Source organism: Rana temporaria, chromosome 2 (genome assembly GCF_905171775.1).
Source record: "Rana temporaria chromosome 2, aRanTem1.1, whole genome shotgun sequence".
In the NCBI taxonomy this organism is placed as follows: Eukaryota; Metazoa; Chordata; class Amphibia; order Anura; family Ranidae; genus Rana; species Rana temporaria.
In genome coordinates, this window is record NC_053490.1 from 464,159,554 (window position 1) to 464,177,051 (window position 17,498).

General features: G+C 44.4%; 1 protein-coding gene across 5 annotated transcripts in view; it reads left to right on the forward strand.

Moving 5' to 3' along the window:
• Positions 1-17,146, forward strand: part of CTPS2 (CTP synthase 2) — a 414,745-nt gene extending 397,599 nt beyond the window's left edge. For all 5 annotated transcript variants that reach the window (XM_040338655.1, XM_040338657.1, XM_040338654.1 and 2 more), the window contains one exon: positions 16,693-17,146. The gene's annotated coding sequence lies outside the window, so the exon portion shown is untranslated. The remainder of the gene's footprint in view (positions 1-16,692) is intronic.
• The last annotated feature ends 352 nt before the right edge of the window (positions 17,147-17,498 follow it).

Below are 17,498 nucleotides of genomic sequence, written 5' to 3' on the forward strand. Positions count from 1 at the left end.
ATAATGATCCTTTTTGTTGCTGATACGTAAATAGAGTTGGTTGTCATCCGCGTAGAATGGTAGAGTGGACGGAGATAATTATTAAATAGTACGGGCGACAAAGGGTGACCCTGAGGGACTCAGCACTGACACTGTGCATTATTAAGAAGTAGAAAGGACCTAGTTTCACTGTCTGTGATCGGTTTTCCAAAAAGGAGGAGAACCAGGGTAGATCCGAGTCTGCCACTCTAGCTTGTTCAGCTAGTCGGTCAGCAACAATTTGTGGTCTACTGTATCAAAAGCTGCACTCAGGTCCAACAGTACCAGAAGACAAGATTCTCCTTCATCTGCAGCTTTGAGAGCGTCATCCCATATTTTGAGAATTGCTTTTTCCGTTCCATGACTGGGACGGAAACACGATTGAAATGGGTCCAGTAGTTTGTGGGTGTCTAAATGGTGTTGTTGTAGCTGTTGCACTACTGCTTTCTCCATTACTTTGGAGAAGATGTTTAGGCCTGTTATGGGTCGACGATGGTTTGGGTCTTTGGGGTCGAGCCCTGTTTTTTTTTAAATGGGTTTAATTATGCCTTGTTTCAGGGAGGTCGGCACCATGCCTTTCTTAAAAGATTGGTTTATGAGGTGCGTGATAGCCGGTGCCAAAATATCGGCACATTCTTTCAACAGTTTAGTGGGAATGATATCATTAGGTGATGTACTGTCTCGCAGGGCATCAATGATATTTTTGGTGGTGTCGATGGAGATTGATTTTAGTGTGAATTTCGTTGATTGTGGCATATTAGTATTAATATTGCCTTTTTGGTTTAAAGGGGGGTGGTATTGGTTCTCTTTTGCTGAATAATTTCACTGATATTTTCAATTTGTTAATGAAATAGTCCGATAATTCGTTGCAAAAATTTTGTGATTCAAAATCGGAGCCTCTAGGCAGGCTGGATTCATGGTCTTAGCAACTGAATTAAAGAGTTTGCGGGGACAGTTGTGGGCTTTGGCGAGGATATTAGAAAAATTATATTTTTTTGCTTTGAAGATTTCTTTGTGATATTTCTTGGTGATTAATTTGTAAATTATGTGGTTTCCCTCTGTTGAGCTTCTTCACCACGCTGCTTCTGCTCTTCTGCGTTCTTGTTTCAGCAACGTGAGATTGTCGTTGAACCAACCGGAGTTGTTTTTCCGGCTGAGCGGTTTTGCGTTTCGGAGCTACTATGTCTGCTGTCTGTAGTAGAGCTTTGTTAATGGAGTTGAGTGTTTCCGCTGTTGTTTGACATTGATCTATTGTTTTTATTTTGTTTAATAATGTAGTTTTGAAGAGTTCGAATGGAGCTTCTTCTGGGATCTTGCCCAGTGTGTTGTTGGTTTTTTTAAGAGGGCGTTTAAAGTGATTTTGAATTTGATTGCATGGTATCTATCCAGGGTAGGGGCTCATTTTCTAGTGTCTTGATATTCATATCTTGTTTGAAGATAAGATGAGAGTGTGACCTGAAACATGTGTGGGCCCGCATGCCAGTTGCTGCAGACCTAATTCTTCCAAGTGTCAATGCAGGCGTCAGCAACGGGGTCATGTGAGGAATTGGCCCAGAGGTTGAAGTCCCCAAGTAGCAGGAGATGTTTGATATTTAAGGTTATAGGTGGAGATGAATTCTGTCAATGATGTGAAGAGCTGCGTTTTTTGGTCCAGGTGGTCTATAGCAGAGTAGTATGTGAACGGTGTCCTGGGATTTGTTTGCAGTTGCAGAGTGAGGGTTTCCATGAATGGTAGTGAGGTCTGTGGATCTGGTTTGGTGAGCTTGTAGATCACTGCCAGGCCTCCTCCTCTTTGCCCTACTCTGTTTTTGGTTAAAATACCATTTAAAGGGGTTTTAAACCCTTGTGTTTTTTTCAAACTTTATGCATTAAGGTGAAAAAACTTCTGACACTGATCCGGACCCGTTTTACTCACCTGAGCCCAGTCGATCCCTCGGCTCTTCCTCTCTGCCCATTGTCTCGGATCTTGATTGGATAGATTGATAGCAGATTGATTGATAGCAGCGCCTTCTCCAACATGGACACGGAAGGAGCTACCAGCGCCACAGGGGGAGTCCAGAAGTTGAGGATCGTGGCCACTCTGTGCAAAACAAAGGATTTTACAACCCCTTTAACACTAGCAGTGATGCTTACAATGGATCCGATTTTATTTATTTGTGTAAACCCTTTATCCCAAAAGGAAAACAAAATATCTAACTGCTTATAAAGTATTAAACTGCGGTTTGGCTTCAATTTGTTAGTGCTATCCCAAATCTGCTGGTACATCTCCCTTCCCTCCAGACTGACAATGCAGCGGTCTGCTGTGCTCCCTGTGCTCCTTCATTCAGAGTGGGGGTGCAGTAATACAGGTGGTGTGTTACTGGACAGATCGGGTGAAAACAGACAGGTAAAAAGCCTGAAAAATAATAATAAAAAAAAGCCAGAAAAAAAAAAAGCATCCACCACATCCAAGGATTAGTAAACCGCAATATATAACATTTTTGGTTTTGGGTTTAATACAGTTTAATTCAATACTTGTAATGTGCAGGACATTAATAAGATAATGATTATTGATAGGAACAATGATCAATTGGGTCCAAAAAACCGCAAATGCATTCTATGTAGGATTGAATTATATCTGGTTTAACACTTTCCCTGTAAGATAACAAATCTTCATTTTAGGTGACAAATAAATTGGCTTGACAACAGTGAAATGCGACTTGTTATCATAGTTGAATATATGCATACAGATTGTCCACTCTGAAAGAATCATACATTCATACATTATAATTATTACAAATATACATTGTGAAGGATGTCAGTGTAAATCTCCCTGCTTGGTTCATGTGTCACAAGCTATTGACATGTTAATGACCCTTCCTCAGCCAGCTCCCTAGTTCAAATGGTAATTGATTTATTGTGTGTGGGAAGGAGACCGGCCTTACTGTTTACAATGATTAGATAAGGGGCTCATGTTAATTATTCTGATTGCTTCATTGTGGTCAGGCTGTTACACCTAGTAATTAACTCCGCTGATGTCTTTATCTAAAGAAACATGTCTGCATGGTCGGCTCCGACTTGTCTCCTATAATCTGTATGGGAAACCCCACTGTGTGAGGGGGGCGTTCCTAACAGGCTGTAACCACATATAAGCTGAGTTTTTGTGTCAATAAAGTGTCTTGGTTCCAGCAGTAAGCTTGTCTCATGTGTGGCTTTCTGGGCGATTCCAGGGATATCCCTCCTCGTGGAATATTGGGGTGATTGTCGTTATGGGAAGAAGGGAACGTTGACGGGGATATCATACCGATACCGTCACAATTGGTGGCAGCAGTGGGATTTTTCCCTTCTATTCCCCTTCACACCCGGATTCCAAGCAGACACTGGAAGAACTACTGGAAGTTCGTGGAAGGATCGCTAGCAACAAAACCAAGCGGGTCATATAGCAGAATCAATGGAGCTAGACCAGGAGGACGGGATTGCAGCAACGCCAGCAGTACAAGAGATGGAGACACCAGTGATTCAGGAGGAGGAATCGCAGCCAACAAGCTAATGAGAGAGAGCTAGCGTGGTTCGGCCCGAACCCAACGCCGGATGTGGTTCTGAAAAGTGATGGACCTGTTAGCGGAGGAGGCTAAACAAATAAGGGACGCAGAACTACAGAAGATAAACAAATAAGGGACGCAGAGCTACAGAAGGATAAACAAATAAGGGACGCAGAGCTACAGTTAAAACTGGCAGCAGTCCAACAAGCAGCCGCACATTCTCCAAACAGTGAGTACAGCACAGCAGACGCAAGGAAGATTCCGTTTAGCGCTTTTAAAGGCTTTTGATGAAAAGGACTGTGAAATTGATAACTACCTGGCGGATTTTGAGCGACAATGTAACCTGCACCGAATTGCTAGAAGAGAGTGGGTTGCAATATTGTCAGGCAAACTGTCAGGCAAAGCTTCTGATGCTTTCCGGACCGTGCCAGATCAGGATATCCATAGCTACGCCCGGGTTAAAGAAGCGCTCCTGGCTCGTTATGCAGTAACCCCAGAGTCCCACCGACAGAAGTTCAGGGACTCACGCAAAACCACGAAAGACTCTTACGCAGAATGGGCATGCCAGCTGTCCCTGTCGGCCTCTAACTGGGTTAACTGCAGCCAGGCCACCACCGCAGAGGACATTTTGCAAACTAATGCTCCTGGAGCAATTTTACAATCACATCCAGACGAATGTCAAAGATTGGGTGAGAGATCGCAGGCCCATGACTCTACCAGAGGCCGCGAAGTTGGCGATGAATATGCGGATACTCGCAAGACAAACCAGGTCACACCACGGGTACAACCTCCACAACCAACGGCGCCCTCACACCCACCAGCCGCTAGATTCCAACCGCCTAACAGACCGATGACATCTAGCCCTCGCTACCCACGCCAGGAGGACAACGAACAACGCTGCTTCCGGTGCAAACAGTTGGGTCACTTCAAGCAGAATTGCCCCATGAACGACAACACCAGGTCAAATTGGTCTCAACCTGGTACCGCCCACCAGCAGCAGCCCATTGTGTAGACTCCGGCTTGGGATCTCCAGGAGCTGGGTCCGGAAGAACCATTGGGAACCCCTTACGAAGCCCTCATGGTACAATCTGTTATTACGGACAACAGGGAACCACCATTGTCAGCTGGTCATGGGCGACCGCCATGAGCCGGAGGGGCCTTGGAGGGAGCTGGGCAGAAAGAGGCACCGCCAGCTACCCTCCAAGAAGAAGAGGTCCTGGAAGTCATATAACCAGCGGACCTGGGAGGAGAAGAAGCGACTGGAGGAGATGGAATCGCAGCGGGCGCCCCAGATGCGGGCCGAGATGTTCGCCAGGGCCCACCGGTGGCCCCTTACACCACCACCCAGTTCCTGATGATGAAGGACCACGTGGAGAGCCTGCAGGACATGAGCAAGCAGGATCTGATCCGTGAGTACATAGAGCTGGAGGAGTGCATAAGCCGCATGGAGGAGGAGAACAACCACCTGAGGTCACAGCGGGCTGACCCCCCCAGGCTCCATGAACTGGAGATGGAGCTGGAGAAGCTCAAGAGGAGAACCGGCGGCTGCGGAGGGAGCAGGGGGTGGCTGACCTTATGGGGCTCTGAGTCCCCTCTCCCCCCCCCCCCGGACTCTGAGCACCAGTGCTACAGCATTTCAACAATATAACTTTTTCTTTTTATGAATCTCCTGTGATTGTCACTTCAGAGCCATAACTGCCCCCTCCCATAGCGGGACACCTAGACGGCGGCGCACAGACCCATTCGCTGTCTTCACACTGACTTCTGGTGACTTTGCAGATCGCACAAAGACTTGGGGACTGACCGGCGTGTGATCTGACGACCCGGTAGCATACCTGAGTCGGAAGCAGTTACCAATGGAGGTCAGTCACGCCAAACGGAGTTAACCTCGGACTAAAAGCTCTGAACCCGTCAACCTACTGGACCAGGGAAGGTCCAACCGGTTTGCCGGAGCAGGGAGAAAAAGGGGGGCCATTGTGAAGGATGTCAGTGTAAATCTCCCTGCTTGGTTCAGGTGTCACAAGCTATTGACATGTTAATGACCCTTCCTCAGCAGCTCCCTAGTTCAAATGGTAATTGATTTATGTGTGTGGGAAGGAGACCGGCCTTACTGTTTACAATGATTAGATAAGGGGCTCATGTTAATTATTCTGATTGCTTCATTGTGGTCAGGCTGTTACACCTAGTAATTAACTCCGCTGATGTCTTTATCTAAAGAAACATGTCTGCATGGTCGGCTCCGACTTGTCTCCTATAATCTGTATGGGAAACCCCACTGTGTGAGGGGGGCGTTCCTAACAGGCTGTAACCACATATAAGCTGAGTTTTTGTGTCAATAAAGTGTCTTGGTTCCAGCAGTAAGCTTGTCTCATGTGTGGCTTTCTGGGCGATTCCAGGGATATCCCTCCTCGTGGAATATTGGGGTGATTGTCGTTATGGGAAGAAGGGAACGTTGACGGGGATATCATACCGATACCGTCACATACATCAATCGTGAATGTCTGCTTTTTTAAATTGCATGATGAAACCATTACACAGAAATATTCAGCATTTTCCTGAGCTGATCATCTCTAATCCCTTTCCTTTATAGTTTGTACAAGCACTATTAATGATATCAGGTGGGTGGTTGGACGCTCAAGGGTATGAAAAGTTCCTCTTTGTACATTCCGAGTTAGAAGCTGTAGAGAGAAGCTAGGTCAAGGACTTTCAAAGTTCCCAGTGCAGTAGAGGAAAAATAAAGTTATTTGACAGTTCTGGTCAATTAGTGCACAAAGTTTGTCAAATCCTAATAAATCCTTAAATTATTGATATCAATGTGGGAGTTGTTCACTTCCGGGCTTTAGGGGCCTGGGGCCATTCCTCCAACCATTCCCAACATAAGCAATTAAAGGTCTCCACTTGGTAAACAGTGGGGAGAGTGGGAGATTCTTTTTTTGTTCACATTTTCCTAATGAAATATTAAGCTGATCTGTTGTCATCAGAGTCCTCTGTTTCTGAATTAATCAGAATAGCTTGTTTTGCTTACTTGTATATGTTGTATAATTAAATCAGAGCATCTGTTTCTTATAATGTCAGAGCTGTAATTAACATAGACTTTCAGCAACTTTAAAGTCTGCATGAATTCATCCCCAATATGCAGTAATGGTATGATTTATATATTTTTTTAAAGTTCTACTTTTTAACATTAAGAAGCAGGCCTCAAGCTGCAGTCAATTGATTTTGCTTAGGCTAGATGATCAATCAGTCTGCTGCAAGCTGGAGGAAGCATTTTCTAAGTCTCCTCTCCTCCTTTACAAAGCAGTCCGCCTGGGTTGAAAATAGTGGCATCGCTATGGGGGAGCGGGGGGTGCAGCCCGTGCCGGGTATCACCCGCCAGAGAGGTGACACCTGGGCTGCCACTACACACTGTACTATATTGCTTTCAGAGCTGCAGTGCGAGCAGGGCACCCAGCCATGCAGGGGAGGCTACCTGAACACTCCACAGTCATTAAATCAGGTTAAGCTGACCCCCGGGAATCTCCAATATCTGCAAGGCAGCTCGAGTTGGTTGGTAGAGCTGGGGGTGTGGGTGCCTCCTCCACTCCTCCCACGGACTCCAGTCCTTTACTCTGGCTGATCCCTCAGCTGAAGAAAAAGAAGAGACAAGGACACAGCTGCCCCGGGTGTCTTCATCTCCAGGCATGTTGTAAGTGAATGAGCACACTGTCACTACATAGAGTCCTAACCTACCCTATACCACCCTAACCTACCCTATACCACCCTAACCTGCCCTATACCACCCTAACCTGCCACTATACCACCCCAACCTTCCCTATACCACCCCAACCTGCCCTGCACCACCCTAACCTGCTACTATACAACCTAAACCTTCCTAATACCACACCAACCTGCCCTATACCACCCTAACCTGCCCCTATACCACTATAACTTGCCACTTTACCACCTAACCTGCCACTATACCACCCCAACCTGCCCTATACCACCTCAACCTGCCACTATATCACCTCAACCTGCCACTATGCCACCCTAACCTCCCACTATACCACCCAACCTGCCCACTATACTACCCTAGCCTGCCACATTCCAACCTATATTATAATTTACAGGGGCTGGTTTGGGGTGCTCCCCATGATTATATGCTGCTTGCAGGGCACTGGGCAGGCTAGACAGGAGAGGGGTGGACACCATGTTTTACGGCGGGGTTCCCCTTAATATCCATACCAGACCTGAAGGGCCTGATAATTGAATTTGGGGGGGACCCCCACGTTTTTTTTTTTATGAATGAATTCTCTCCGAATTGCCGGGAGCCGACAATTCATTATAGCCACGAGTCCGGTTTTAAATGACTTTTTTTCTTTCAGAAATGACACTTTGTGCAGAGACAGTTCAAAGTACGGGAAACATGCGCTTTTTCACATGCTTACTTTACACCCCCCTAGGTGCAAAATTTAAAGGAATATTTCACTTTTATTGTTTTACTTTTAGCATTATTAAATTCACTGCTCCCGAAAAAACAGCCTTTTTTTAAACTTTTTTTTGCATTGATACATGTCCCCTGGGGCAGGACCCAGGTCCCCAAACACTTTTAAGGACAATAACTTGCATATTAGCCTTTAAAATTAGCACTTTAGATTTCCAACTTTCGAGTCCCATAGTCTTTAACGGGGTTTCTAAAGTTGTTTCTCAGTGCTGCATATGAAAAGATAACCGAAGTCCCAAGAGGGCAAGCAAAGCATGGTGAATCCATACTTACAACTGGAAGAGTGGAAACCTATCGGTCTCCGAGCACCACATTTGCGCACAGGAGTTTGTTCTATTGTTCAGTTATAAAGCAAAACCAATAAATAGTGGCCATGCAGTTTAGGGGGGGGGGGGGATCTAAATCATGGCGACTGACCTGAGTTAAGATCCAAAGGCAACTAGAACTGTTTATATTAAAAAAAATATATATATGTTTTTTGCATTTTGCCTGAAGCTCTTACTTTAAATGCATTCACAAACCCTATAAGTTGTCGCTAGCTGGCAAGTTTGATGTAGACAGGCCTGTCTCTGTACTGTGTTAAGGAAGTGTACAATATGTAGTCATTAGGACTCAAGACAACCCATTTATCTTGTCAAGATGTTGTGTAGAGATACTGTATAATAAATAAACATTTACAGAATGAAAGACTTGGTTGTTGAATGCACTATAAGTCAGATCTCTGCTATATTTTATCTCATCTTTTTTTTACTGCTTAATGGAAATGTCTATGGAAATTTGTATGATACTGTTCAGATTTTAGCCAGCCTTTGTTATTCTATATTAAGATTCTTTTGTATCTAATTACACATTTACTTGTAGCCAAGGATCTGAGATATAGGCATGAGTATACAGAGGGACTGAGCCAATTCCAGGCACAAATCTATGAAAAATGTGATTATATTCAAAACTTGTATTTTAGAAAAGATATTTTACAGAATGTATATTTCTGAGGTCACTGTATTTATTATATGGATTGCAGCATTGATACAGGAAAATAAAGTTTTTACGTGGCAGGCTTATCCCTGTGAAAATATTGTACTGAATCAGGTCAGTATGTGTACATTTAAGGTTCCAGGATTATTTGTTATTGCATACTGACCTTAGTCCAGCTTGGCACAATGTAACTATACAGTACATTTCTCATACCTATTGGGCTGCTGGGGAAGCTGCAGACCACTGTAGTAGTTGCTGCTACTAAAGGGATAGCTGTGAGCTCAGGTTCCGTGCAAGTGTCTTACCCTCTGCACATTTGACCTCAGAGGGTCCCTCAATCGGCACTGCCTCCATTCATAGAATACTCAGTTTTTTTTTCTTTTACAATGAATACACAATGTTTTCTATTTTCGGATGAGATGGCGTTAAGGACCATAACATCACAATCTGTACTCATCCAATCCAGTGTATTCATTGAAAACAAAAATACAAGACTGAGTGAGTGCCCCCCCCCCCCTGTAGTCAGAGGGTCTTGTACAGAATCGAACTAGGAGTCAGAAGATTGCGGCTATCATAGTAGTAGTGCTGAGTGATTTTAAGCCTCTCCAGTTGCCCATCAGGTATTAGATTTTCATACCTACATTGTGCCAAGCTGGGCATTGTAAGCATGCATCACAGAAATGTCCTGGAGCTCAGCCTTAAATATCATTTTCAGTGTCCCCTACTCCCCCACCCCATCTCAGTAAATTTATACATGTGAATACAGACCTCAGATTTACACTGGAGATGAATACAGACATTTTCTTTGGTGGCAGAACATGGGCATGCATAACTACAGGGACGCTGTTGGCTCCCAGGAGGATACAAAATCCCCCAGGCGTGCTTGGAAGCATAGGAGAAGACTTCACTTACCCTTGTGAGCAAGGTTCGGGAGTGATAAACGTGTCAAGGAAGGTTTGGTTTTCGGGTGGAGAAATGTATGCAGCACGTTGATTCCACTTAAAGTTAAACATGTCATACTTGCCTCCACTGTGCAGTCTTTTTGCACAGTGTGGGCCCCTGAACACCGTCTTCTGGGGTCCCTCAGTGGCCTCTTTCGGGCTCCTCCCTGCATTGTAAACCCCCTAGGAGAAGCTCTCCCGGGGGTTTCCATGGCAGGTATGTTTCTGAGTCCATCATTTGGTATCTAAAATGCTGAATGTAGGACTTGGCCCCACCCCTGTCGTCTGTGTCATTTGATTTGATTGACATCAGTGGGATCCAATGGCTGCACTGCTATCAATCTATCCAATCGAGAGCGGAGAACCCTAGGCAGAGGAAGAGCGCGTCTCCGCCATGTGAAATTCCAGGTTCTTGGGGAAGAAAAACGGATGCATAGGATGCATTAAGGTGAAAAAACATGAACCATTACAACCCCTTTAAACACAGAAAGAAGAGCTAAGATTGGAATGTGGCTGTTATCTTTTTATCGAGAGTGGAGAATAGCCATGAGACCCATGTTGTCCGTGTGTGGCATGAGGTGCTGAGAGGTGCTATGGGTCTGCGTATGCTACTGTTCCATTTCGCTTTCAAAGCAACATCAAACATCATTGTCATCCTGTTAAAGCAGGGGTGGTCAACCTTTGACCTTTATGGGCAACGTTGGAAGAAGAGGAATTGTCTTGGGCCACACATAAAATACACCCTCAATAAGGAGAGCTGATGTGCAGAAAAAGTCGGGCAGATCACAAGTTAACAATCGCTGATATAATAATGTACCTATCTAAGTAATAAAACATAATTTTTGTAAGTTTATTTATTGTAAAAGAGGGCACCATATAAAACTAGAGCAATATTTGACACAGTTTTTGATAAACTAATACATCAATATCTGGTTTGATGGGTGTAGTAACAACTCTCAAGGTCCTCATCAGATATTTTGGTTCTAATTTTGCCCTTCATGGGCTTCAAATTCTTCTTCGGCCGCACAAGTTTGCATAGGGTAAACACATTTTAAAGTTAGTTTACAATTTTGTGTTGGGCTGCATTCATAGCCATCTTGGGGCTGCGAGTTGGATACCCCAGTGTAAAATAAAATCAGGTACATAACAGATCAGCTGGCAGAATCAACAGATGTTAAAGGCGAAGTCCAGTCCTGAGCTTTTAGGCTGGGCTTCTCCTCTGGGTCATTTGCACTCCTGTGACCCGTTTTCAGAGGAGAACGGTCTGAAGTTCGCTCTCCGCTGACGTCACCAGGTTCAGTCGAGGCAGCGCGTCATCCTGGCTTCCGAAATCTGGATCCCCAGCTGCCTTTACTGATGGCAGTCTCAGCGAGCCGCTGAGACGGCCGCTTCCCGTCCTTCAACAGCTCAGCGCTCCAATTAGCGTGGAGGAGCAGAGCAGGAGAGCTGTCTGATTGACAGCGTCTCTCCTCTAGGGGAGGAGGGAGAACCAAGCCATCGGCGGTGTTCGGTTGGCTCGGTTCCTCAGTGCAGAGATGGCGGGGGACAGCTGCAGAATCGGTCTGATGCTTCATCCACCAAGGTAAGTATGAATCTAAAAAAACAAAAACTATACTTCTCTTTTAACCACTTGAGATCCGCGCTATAGACGAAAGACGTCCACAGCACGGCTCTCAAGTGCAGAGTGGACGTCCTCTTGTTTACATTCCCTGTGTGCGCCGCTGGGGGCGTGCAGCGGGGAAACACTGTGCCCGGCGCATCGGTGGGAAGCCGATGCGCGTGCCTGGCGGCCGCGATGTCCGCCAGGTACACCGAGATCGGCGGTGACAGCAGGGACGTGGAGCTCTGTGTGTAAACACAGAGCTCCACGTCCTGTCAGGGAGAGAGGAGACCGATCTGTGTCCCTTGTACATAGGGTCACAGCATCGGTCACCTCCCCCAGTCAGTCCCCTCCCCCCACACAGTTAGAACACACCCAGGATACACATTTAACCCCTTCCTCACCCCCTAGTGTTAACCCTTCACTGCCAGTCACATTTATACAGTAATTAGTGCATTTTTATAGCACTGATCGCTGTATAAATGTGAATGGTCCCAAAATGTGTCAAAAGTGTCCGATACGTCCGCCGCAATATCGCAGGCCTGACAAAAAATCGCAGATCGCCGCCATTACTAGTAAAAAAAAAAATCATAAATCTATCCCCTATTTTGTAGGCACTATAACTTTTGCGCAAACCAATCAATATACGCTTATTGCGATTTATTTAACCAAAATATGTAGAAGAATACGTATTGGCCTAAACAGAGGGACATTTTTTTTTTTTTTTTTTTTTTTTTAATGGATATTATTATAACAAAAAGTAAAAAATATTGTGTTTTTTTTCAAAATGTTCTGCTTTTTTTTTGTTTATAGCGCAAAAAATAAAAATCGCAGAGATGATCAAATACCACCAAAGAAAGCTCTATTTGTGGGAAAAAAATTATAAAAATATAATTTGGGTACAGTGTTGTATGACCGCGCAATTGTCATTCAAAATGCGTCAGCGCTGAAAAGCTGAAAATTGGTCTGGGCACGAAGGGGGTTTAAGTGCCCAGTAATGAAGTGGTTAAACACAGAAAGAAGAGCTAAGATTGGAATGTGGCTGTTATCTTTTTATCGAGAGTGGAGAAGGGCCATGAGACCCATGTTGTCCGTGTGTGGCATGAGGTGCAAGTCTTGAGAGGTTGCTATGGGTCTGCGTAATGCTACTGTTCCATTTCACTTCCAAAGCAACATCAAAACATCATTGTCATCCTGTTTAAGCTTCATGGGCCACGTTGGAAGAAGAGGAATTGTCTTGGGCCACACATAAAATACACCCTCAATAAGGAGAGCTGATGTGCAGAAAAAGTCGGGCAGATCACAAGTTAACAATCACTGATATAAATAATGTACTAATAAAACATAATTTTTGTAAGTTTATTTATTGTAAAAGAGGGCACCATATAAAACTAGAGCAATATTTCACACCGTTTTTGATAAACTAATACATCAATATCTGGTTTGATGGGTGTAGTAGCAATTCTCAAGGTCCTCCTCAGATATTTTGGTTCTAATTTTGCCCTTCATGTGCTTCACCCTTGAAAATAATTAGCCACAAATATCGTGCTGCTGAAAACTGATGACATGAATAAGGCGTGATTGTGAAGAGTGGGGAGATATAACTTATGAAATTCCATTAGAGATACACTGTCAAATTCTTCTTCGGCCGCACAAGTTTGCATAGGGTAGTCACATTTTTACAAAATTTCAGCCACCCCCACAACAAATCAACATTTTTAAGTTGGTTTACAATTTTGTGTTGGGTTGCATTCATAGCCATCTTGGGCTGCGAGTTGGATACTCCAGTGTAAAATAAATCAGGTACATAACAGATCAGCTGGCAGAATCAACAGATGTTAAAGGCAAAGTGAAGCCTGAGCTTTTTAGGCTGGGCTTCTCCTCTGGGTCAATTTGCACTCCTGTGACCCGTTTTCAGAGGAGAATGGTCTGAAGTTCGCTCTCCGCTGACGTCACCAGGTTCAGTCGAGGCAGCGCGTCATCCTGACTTCCGAAATCTGGATCCCCCAGCTGCCTTTTACTGATGGCAGTTTCAGCGAGCCACTGAGACGGCCGCTTCCCGTCCCTCAACAGCTCAGCGCTCCAATTAGCGTGGAGGAGCAGAGCAGGAGAGCTGCTGATTGACAGCATCTCTCCTCTAGGGGAGGAGGGAGAACCAAGCCATCGGCGGTGTTCGGTGGCTCGGTTCTAAGTGCAGAGACGGCGGGGGACAGCTGCAGAATCGGTCTGATGCTTAATCCACCAAGGTAAGTATGAATCTAAAAAAACAAAAACTATACTTCTCTTTTAACCACTTGAGATCCGCGCTATAGACGAAAGACGTCCACAGCACGGCTCTCAAGTGCAGAGTGGACGTCCTCTTGTTTACATTCCCTGTGCGCGCCGCTGGGGGCGTGCAGCGGGGGAAACACTGTGCCCGGCGGCATCGGTGGGAAGCCGATGCGCGTGCCTGGCGGCCGCGATGTCCGCCAGGTACACCGAGATCGGCGGTGGACAGCAGGACGTGGAGCTCTGTGTGTAAACACAGAGCTCCACGTCCTGTCAGGGAGAGAGGACCGATCTGTGTCCCTTGTACATAGGGGACACAGCATCGGTCACCTCCCCCAGTCAGTCCCCTCCCCCACACAGTTAGAACACACCCAGGATACACATTTAACCCCTTCCTCACCCCCTAGTGTTAACCCCTTCACTGCCAGTCACATTTATACAGTAATTAGTGCATTTTTATAGCACTGATCGCTGTATAAATGTGAATGGTCCCAAAATTGTGTCAAAAGTGTCCGATACGTCCGCCGCAATATCGCAGGCCTGACAAAAAATCGCAGATCGCCGCCATTACTAGTAAAAAAAAAATCATAAATCTATCCCCTATTTTGTAGGCACTATAACTTTTGCGCAAACCAATCAATATACGCTTATTGCGATTTTTTTTTAACCAAAATATGTAGAAGAATACGTATTGGCCTAAACAGAGGGACATTTTTTTTTTTTTTTTTTTTTTTTTTTTAATGGGATATTATTATAACAAAAAAGTAAAAAATATTGTGGTTTTTTTTTCAAAATGTTCTGCCTTTTTTTTGTTTATAGCGCAAAAAATAAAATCGCAGAGATGATCAAATACCACCAAAAGAAAGCTCTATTTGTGGGAAAAAAAATTATAAAAATATAATTTGGGTACAGTGTTGTAGGACCGCGCAATTGTCATTCAAAATGCGTCAGCGCTGAAAGCTGAAAATTGGTCTGGGCACGAAGGGGGTTTAAGTGCCCAGTAATGAAGTGGTTAAACACAGAAAGAAGAGCTAAGATTGGAATGTGGCTGTTATCTTTTTATCGAGAGTGGAGAAGGGCCCATGAGCCCCTGTTGTCCGTGTGTGGCATGAGGTGCAAGTCTTGAGAGGTGCTATGGGTCTGCGTAATGCTACTGTTCCATTTCACTTCCAAAAGCAACATCAAACATCATTGTCATCCTGTTAAAGCTTCATGGGCCACGTTGGAAGAAGAGGAATTGTCTTGGGCCACACATAAAATACCACCTCAATAAGGAGAGCTGATGTGCAGAATAAGTCGGGAAGATCACAAGTTAACAATCACTGATATAAATAATGTACTAATAAAACATAATTTTTGTAAGTTTATTATTGTAAAAGAGGGCACCATATAAAACTAGAGCAATATTTCACACCGTTTTTGATAAACTAATACATCAATATCTGGTTTGATGGGTGTAGTAGCAATTCTCAAGGTCCTCCTCAGATATTTTGGTTCTAATTTTGCCCTTCATGTGCTTCACCCTTGAAAATAATTAGCCACAAATATTGTGCTGCTGAAAACTGATGACATGAATAAGGCGTGATTGTGAAGAGTGGGGAAATATAACTTATGAAATTCCATTAGAGATACACTGTCAATTCTCTTCGGCCGCACAAGTTTGCATAGGGTAGACACATTTTTACAAAATTTCAGCCACCCCCACAAACAAATCAACATTTTTAAGTTGGTTTACAATTTTGTGTTGGGCTGCATTCATGCCATCTTAGGCTGCGGGTTGTACACCCCAGTGTAAAATAAATCAGGTACTAACAGATCAGCTGGAGAATCAACAGAATGTTAAAGGCAAAGTGAAGCCTGAGCTTTTTAGGCTGGGCTTCTCCTCTGGGTCATTTGCACTCCTGTGACCCGTTTTCAGAGGAGAACGGTCTGAAGTTCGCTCTCCGCTGACGTCACCAGGTTCAGTCGAGGCAGCGCGGCATCCTGACTTCCATAATCTGGATCCCCCAGCTGCCTTTACTGATGGCACTCTCAGCGAGCCACTGAGACGGCCACTTCCCGTCTCTCAACAGCTCAGCGCTCCAATTAGCGTGGAGGAGCAGAGCATGAGAGCCGCTGATTGACAGCATCTCTCCTCTAGGGGAGGAGGGAGAACCAAGCCACCGGCGGTGTTCGGTGGCTCGGTTCTCAGTGCAGAGATGGCGGGGGACAGCTGCAGAATCGGTCTGATGCTTAATCCACCAAGGTAAGTATGAATCTAAAAAAACAAAAACTATACTTCTCTTTTAAAATTGTCAGAGAGACTGCATCCACTTCCTGGTTCCTGTAATGGTGGCCATACTCGGTGCGATAAAGCTGAACAATCAATGTCTGACTTGACAAATTGATCAAATCCGACATCAATCATTTAGGGCCAATGGCAATTTTTTGCACCCTTGTGAATCACTTACGATCCATCTACATGTAAAAATGCGATCCATCAACCCTGTACAATAGATGTTTTTCCCACACAACTGACCAACTTTACTATGTTTCACTCGTAGCCTTACCCATGCCATTTTTGTCCCCTCGATCAATGCCCAATTTGATCATTTCGCCAAATCTGATATCAATCCGATTTATTGCACTATGTATGAACACCATGCAGAGTTATTTGTCTTTGCTGATTTGTGTATCTTAGCCACGCTGGTCAGCCCCTTAGGTATAATAAACAGCTAAGCTTATCACAGTGGCTTGAGGTGGATGTTTGGATTTACTGTTCAAAATACAGTTTGTTTGCCGGTCTTCTTTCTTTTGATTATTTGTATTTTGTTACTTTTTGCTTTCCAGTTGAGTGTACGAGTGACATAGCATAAAAAGGCTCACTGGGGATTTCTTCTTTCTTAACAGAAGCACAGCTAACCAGGGAAATTACGGATTACAAGTGGAATTGCTCTACAAACATCTGCAAGAACTAGTTACATCCATCATAAGAATTGGAAAGAAGTTGAAATAATGGGCACTTTGTTTATTCATGTGTACACACAGTTAAAAACCTAAATCGAAATCTTCATGCACAGATGCTGTGTCTGGGCTTGTAACCCACAGGTGACAGTACTGCAGGAGAGATGGATGCAAATCCTATGGAGAGCTGTCTTCTCATCATCCTTAGCACTGAATGTATCTGCAGCTGTTCATCTCAAATGGAGCAGTTGTTTGTAATATGCTTCATACATCATTTGTACTTCCATCTACAACCCAGAGTCCAGAAAATTGTTTGTGTAAATTATCCAAAGTGGAGCCAGTTATTTTTCAGTGCCAGCAAGTTCATTTTACACCGAATAAATTCTATCACTATGCCCCACTGATTGTTTTGTTAACTGATGAGCTGAATTCAATCAAGTATTGGTCCAGATCATTCTGTCCCAAACAAACAATAGGGACTTGTCAGTAGATGGAACTGAAAAGGAGAAATACCTTGTAAGAATTATACATTGAAACAACATCACAGAGTTAGGGCTAGTTTATACTTGTTTCAAAACATGGCTTCGGACATGCTTTGTTAAAGCTCTCTGAATGCCAATCAAAGCTCCTGTCACTAAATAAAATGGTTCGCTTACAGTCCTGTTTACACCTTGCTTTTGCTTGGTGCTTCGATAAGGCTTTGGTGGAGTTTCGATGAGGCTTCGGTGGTGCTTTGATAAAGCTTTGGTGGG